The 6,422-nt window shown below is 45.2% G+C and overlaps 1 long non-coding RNA gene across 1 annotated transcript; it reads left to right on the forward strand.

Moving 5' to 3' along the window:
* The first annotated feature begins 1,067 nt into the window (after positions 1-1,067).
* LOC112818300 (uncharacterized) lies at positions 1,068-4,092 on the forward strand. Its single transcript, XR_012377427.1, has 3 exons — positions 1,068-2,376; positions 2,468-2,536; positions 4,054-4,092. It is a non-coding gene; the product is annotated as an uncharacterized lncRNA (long non-coding RNA).
* The last annotated feature ends 2,330 nt before the right edge of the window (positions 4,093-6,422 follow it).

Here is a 6,422-nt window from a genome sequence, read left to right on the forward strand (position 1 = left end):
TGAATTCTATGTGCAGTATTCCCCTAGCGCTGGAGTTCTCCAGTTCTCCTTGATCCGTAAACTTGGTCTTGGCTTGCTGGCTGTTCGTGCTGATCTTCTGGGGGAGGGACCTGTTGCTGTGGTTTCCAAATGTCTTTGCCGGAGGCGGAATTGCCCCGCCCTTGTCGGTTCGGTCCGGGCTAAGCAAGCTGCTCGGGTTTGATCTCAGGAGCTTTTGTTCCCTGCAAGCTCTCCGTACAGCCCTGGAGGACCAGGGCAAAAATGGTGGCCTCCCAATCTCCACCCGGAGGAGCTGAGAACTCGGGGCCCCGCTCCTCAGTGCGCCCCCAGAGAAAAGCAGTCACTCTCTTGTCCCTGGTCTCCGGCCGCACTCCGTGCTCACCCGGCCTGTGACCGAGGGTTTCTATCTCTGGCACCCGACCCCGTGTGGAGTCTCCAAACCCAGCAGATCCCTGTGGTGTGCTCCCGCACCACTCCTCCCGGGGGAGAGAGGGGAGTCTCCCCAGATCTGCCGCCTGTTGGGTCCCTGCTGCAGGAGCAGTGGCCCGACTGGGCCGCGGATCACAGTTTATGGCAACCCCAAGCTGAGAGCCCGCGCCTCAGCTCCGTCTCTGCAGCTGGCTTCCCTGCTCCGATACCTGGGAGCTCTGGCGCACTCAGGCTCCCCCGGTCTTTCTGTGACCCCAAGGGTCCTGAGACCACACTGTCCTGGGAGGATTCCACCCCCTGCTTAGCCACTGCAGCGACGTCCCTCAGCGGAGCCGACTTCTAAAAGGTCCGATTTTGTGCTCCGCGGCTCTATCACTTGCCAGAAGCGGCCGGCGGAGGCCCCTCCCCCGCCGTCTATCCTCCCAAATATCGCCTCGGATTCACTTCTCCGCACATCCTACCTTCCAGAAAGTGGTCGCTTCTCTGTTCAGATAGTTGTTGCTACTCTCCTCTTTGATCTCCTGTTGAGTTCGTAGGTGTTCAGAATGGTTTGATCCCTATTCAGCTGAATTCCTGAGACCAGAGGAAATCTAGGTCTCCTACTCCTCCGCCATCTTGCTCCGCCCCCCCGTCCAACTCTTAATTTCTGCTCAGGTCATGATCTTGGGGTTGTGAGGTGAGCCCCACGTCAAGCTCCATGCTGAGTGTGAAGCCTGCTTAGGATTCTCTCCCTCTCTCTTCCTCCCTCTCAAAAGAAAATTTTCTTTACAACTCAAGGAAATCTTAGACCAACTAGTCTGCTCTTTCCATATGCCTCTGCCTGTCTCCCTGATGGTATGTTCATTCATCAAGACATTGACACTGACTGCTGAGTGTCTCCTGAGCACTTTCTGTTACAAGCACTGTTTCAGGTGCTTGAGATATAAAGCTGAGTAGGTATTAATTACAAGATTGGTTTACCAATTATCCCCCTTCCCCCAGAGGTGACGGAAAGCTCTCCCTGCAGAACACTCTTAGTGAGCAGAAGTTGTTGGACAAACAGTCAGAACAAAGTGAATCACAGATCCCAAAAGCGTATTTCTTCCAAGATTGGGAATTTTTCCATTGCCCTTTTCCATACTAGGGTTCTTGTATCTGAAGATGGAGGAATAACTCATAGTAATTAACTAATAAGTAATAAATTAACCAACAGTTAACCATCTCTTAACCAGAGTTGGATGTTCAATTTCCACCCTCCCCAGAATCAGAATCCTACCCTGAGAGCGATAAGAAGAACTTGTATTCAGGCCACCAGTGTGGTTGGGCGAGTCGTTCACTGCCCAGAGGCGCTCAGCTGGAAGGGGCTTGGTCTCGGGAATCTAACTCATGCTCTGCATGCAGCCGCCCCGAGGAAGGGGTTCCTTGGCTGTTCAGTGTAAAGCAGCCATGCGAGAAACTTGTATCGAATGTTTAAGCTGCCAGACGCTGTTCCAAATGTCTGACGTATAGTCACTTAGACTTACTACCCTTCCCCTGAGGTTGGTAATATTATTGTTGTCATTATTATTATCTCCAGTTTTAGCTTGGGCTTTGAGACACAAAGTGATAGCAAGTTGGGGATGCAGTATTCATATACTGGTGGTCTGATTCCAGAGCCTACACCCTTCACCGTGCTGTTCTCTTCTCCCTCAAGCAGATCCTTTGGCTTCAGAGCCCACTCCCTGTTTCCCTGTCTGTCATCCCTAGCTCTCAGCTCTCGTTTCTCTTTCTGTGGGACCTTGGAGTCCCATGTGCGTATTTTTGTCTTCAGAAGTAGCAGAGAGGCAAGATCTAGAATACCGGTTCTGGTGTGAGCTGGATTCCAGTTCCACCCGTGTGTCTTGACCTCATCAAGCCTCAGCTTCCTCATCTATTAAATAGAAGCCACAGTCCTCATCATCACTGATTGAGAACTTCCTAAAATGCCAGGTACAGTGCCAGGGGAATTGCATGGATTAGCTCATTTATTCCCCCACAATAATCCTCTGACTGAAATTCCGTTTTTATCTCCTTGTTATAGCTGAGGACGGGCACAGAGGTGTAGGCGATTGGACCGAAGTCACACTAGTGTGACATAGCTTTGTCACAGGTACGTAGGCGGTACCTTCACGAAACTGTGGGCCAGGTGCTTCATAGGGTCCCCAACATGTACTTGGTGCTCAGTTAACGCCACCCATTGCTGTTTTTGTTGTTTTTAATCATTTGCTACGATTATTGTACCTTGTAAGTTTGAATGACATAATGACAATGATTACCTAACTTATGGGTAAACAAATCTTGCAGAGTCACAGGTTTTTATTAGTTTTTCTTCATCTTCATGATAGAGTCTTTTCAAGGCCCTACTGTTAACAAGAGTAAATTTGGCAAGGTCTCTTATCTTTAAAAAAACAGTCATCTGTAAAAAACAAAACAAAACGAAAAGCCCGCAGGTTTCCGTATAGTCAAATTCACAGAGCGACAGTAGAGTAGTGGTTACTAGGGGCCGAGGGGCAGACTGATGGGGAGCTGTTGTTTTATGGGTACGGAGTTTTAGTTGAGGATGGTGAAGAAGTTCTGGAGATGGGTGGTGGTGATGATGGCACAGCAGGAGGAATGCACTTAATAAACTGTATGCTTAATGGTTAAAAGGGTAAATTTTTTTTTAAGATTTTATTTATTTATTTATTTGACAGAGAGAGAGAGAGAGCAGGAACACAAGCTGGGGGAGTGGGAGAGGGAGAAGCAGGCTTCCTGCCTATCAGGGAGCCCGATGTTGGGACTTGATCCCAGGACCCTGGGATCACGGACCCGAGCTGAAGGCAGACGCTTAATGACTGAGCACCCCAGGCGCCCCTAAAAGGGTAAATTTTATGTTATGTTCATTTTACACAGGAAAAGAAGTCATCCATGTAATCTCACATGTTATTGCAAAGATATCCCATTAAGTATGACAGACCACGAGAGAATAATATATTTGAGAGGTTAAAGGGGATTTTCATATGACAGAGCAACAACCTCTAAAGGCTCTGTCAATAGAAACCATTTATGAGGACAGGTTTTATGTTAGTGAATATTACCTGCTCTTCTACAGCTACTAAGAAATAAGATACCCTGGAAGTGTTCTGTGTGCTTGCACCTGCTGATTTAATTCTTAAAACAGTTCTATGAAGTAGGCACTGTTAATCCCTCCATTTTTACAGATTAAAGAATTGAGGCACAGAGACATTAATAATTTGTCGAAGATTTCACAGCTAATAAGTAGCAGTACTGTAGACCTAAAACATTTGGCCCCAGCGATTACTCTCTCAACCTGGTACTTTACTCTCGATGTCCACCCTCCCTAAAATCAGATTCATACCGTAAAAGCGATAAGGAGAACTTGGGGTAGGGGCACCATGTGTGGTTGGGCAGGTTGTTCATTGTGCACGGGCTCTCGGCTGAAGGGGTCAGTGGTCTCAGGAATCCAGCTCAGAGCACTCTGCTCGTCAAGCCCCCTGAGGAAAGGACACCATTTCTATTTGATGTAAAGCATGAAATATGGGTAGTGATGTTAGCCATATGGGTTAAGGACAGTCTTGGCCAGACTCATGGCTTTTTTTTTCTCCTTCCCCTTTTGTGCCTTCTCAGGACTCAACGCTTTCTTAGAAGGACGAGGACAAAATGACCAAGTTCAAGGTGAGTTGGGCTTCCTTTCCAGATTTTAAACCATTGTTTCATTTCTCAGTGATTAGATGCTTTCTTGAAACAATTAAACAGAATAGCAGGCATTTCAAAACCTCTTCTGTGCCAGAGGATCACTGCTTTTTATTTTAGTGTAGTTTAATTTTTGTTGTGTTAATTTACCCGTTTATAATTTCACAAATAAATTGGAAAAGTCAATGGCAGTGAAACCCCCTCCTTTACTACTGTTTTCCTTATAAAAACTGTTTTCATTTCCCCATGTTTTTTTCCTCATATGCATTCATAACTGTATATTTATAATAGTTACATAGTTAAAATTTTCAAATTACGCCTTTTTTTTTTAAGATTTTATTTATTTATTTGATAGAAAGACACAGCGAGAGAGGGAACACAAGCAGGGGAAGTGGGAGAGGGAGAAGCAGGCTTCCCGCTGAGCAGGGAGCCCGATGCGGGGCTCGATCCCAGGACCCTGGGATCATGACTTAAGCTGAAGGCAGATGCTTAACCAACGAAGCCACCCAGGCGCCCTGATTTATATTTTTTGTTTACGTATTGATTTATTTTTATGAAAGTAATAGTGTTCTTAAATTTAAAAGTCTAGTAGTACAGGAAGACCTACTGATGCTTTTCTCACTGCATTTAGTTTCCGACCAACCTTAAGAGGCAGTACTTGGTCGCCTCTGCATGTTAATTCCAAAGAAACAGGATTGTAGAATTTTAGGAAATTCTTTACGTTCACACAAGAAACCAAAGGTCCAACTGATCCAAAAAGACCCCTAGGAGTTTTACTTGGATAAAGAGGGAGGCAAGGGAAAATAATTCTTCTCGGGGCCTTAGCCCTTTCTGTGTGTGCTTAGTTGCTGTCGTTTGCGGAAGACACCACAGATAATACTGCCTCTTCTTGGTCACTGTTTGGTGGCTCCTTCTTTAGGATCTGTGTTGCTCATTCAGGGCACCTGGATGTGCAGGGTTCCCGCAATGAACACACAGTTTCCATATGAAAAAGTTAAGACTGTACTGTACACCAGCAATTCTTAATCATGGGTAATTTTTGCCTCCAGGCAATGTCTGGAAACATTTCTGGTGTCACAACTTGAGGGAGGCTTCAGCATCTGGTACATAGAAGCCAGGGCTGCTGCTAAACATCCTACATTGCCGGGGACAGCCCCCCCACAACAGACATTTATCTGGCCCAAAATGTGAGTGGTGTCAGGGTTGAGAAACCATGCCGTACACAAACCTATACAAGAACAATAGCAAAATGTGGGTGATGATACTTACATATGTTTAAAAAAAAAAAAAAAGCTTAAAGTCTCTAGTAGAAATTTTACAGAGTGATAAAATAAAACCTGATTGGAATATGAGCAAAGAACATTGACTGGCAAGGTACTAAAGAAGAAATAAAGATAGTCAGGAAATATATGAAAATGTGATAGTTTATTAATTACCAGATAAGTATAAAATGAAAATAAGTTGTTTTTTTTAATTTTTTATTGTTATGTTAATCACCATATATTACATAATTTGTTTTGGTGTAGTGTTCCATGATTCATTGTTTGTGCATAACACCCAGTGCTCCACGCAGAATGTGCCCTCTTTAATACCCATCACCAGGCTAACCCATCCTCCCACCCCCCTCCCCTCCAGAACCCTCAGTTTGTTTTTCAGAGTCCATCATCTCTCCTGGTCCGTCTCCCCCTCTGACTTACTCCCCTTCATTCTTCCCCTCGTGCTATCTTCTTCTTTTTCTTTTTTCTTAAAATATGTTGCGTTATTTGTTTCAGAAGTACAGATCTGTGATTGAAAATAAGTTGTTTTTTACTGATCAGATCACATAGGACTTAAAAACATTGGTTATATTCAGTGTTGTGTGTGGTGTGGAGAATCGGGGCTACTTATGTTCTCTTAGGGGAGGGGTGAAATACAGAAGAAGTTGAAAAGGAGACCTGCCATCCTACATAGTAATTTTGACGAGGCATATCCTTCGATATTTTTCCTTTTTAGAACTTACAGGCTAATATTTATTTAAAAGTTGTTCTTGGGCGCCTGGGTGGCTCAGTTGGTTGAGCGACGGCCTTCGGCTCAGGTCATGATCCTGGAGTCCCAGGTTCGATTCCCGCATCGGCTCCCTGCTCAGCGGGGAGTCTGCTTCTCCTTCTGACCCTCCCCCCTCTCATGCTCTCTCTCTCTCTCTCTCTCTCTCTCATTCTTTTTCTCTCAAATAAATAAAAAATCTTAAAAAGTGACTTCGGTCTCTTAGAATCTGAAGCTACTTCCTACACATCCCTTCCAGTTTTCTCAGTGCTCTTTCTCCC

This window comes from Callorhinus ursinus, unplaced genomic scaffold (assembly GCF_003265705.2).
Source record: "Callorhinus ursinus isolate GAN/ISIS: 27379988/994484 unplaced genomic scaffold, GSC_fseal_2.0 scaffold1085, whole genome shotgun sequence".
Classification (NCBI taxonomy): Eukaryota; Metazoa; Chordata; class Mammalia; order Carnivora; family Otariidae; genus Callorhinus; species Callorhinus ursinus.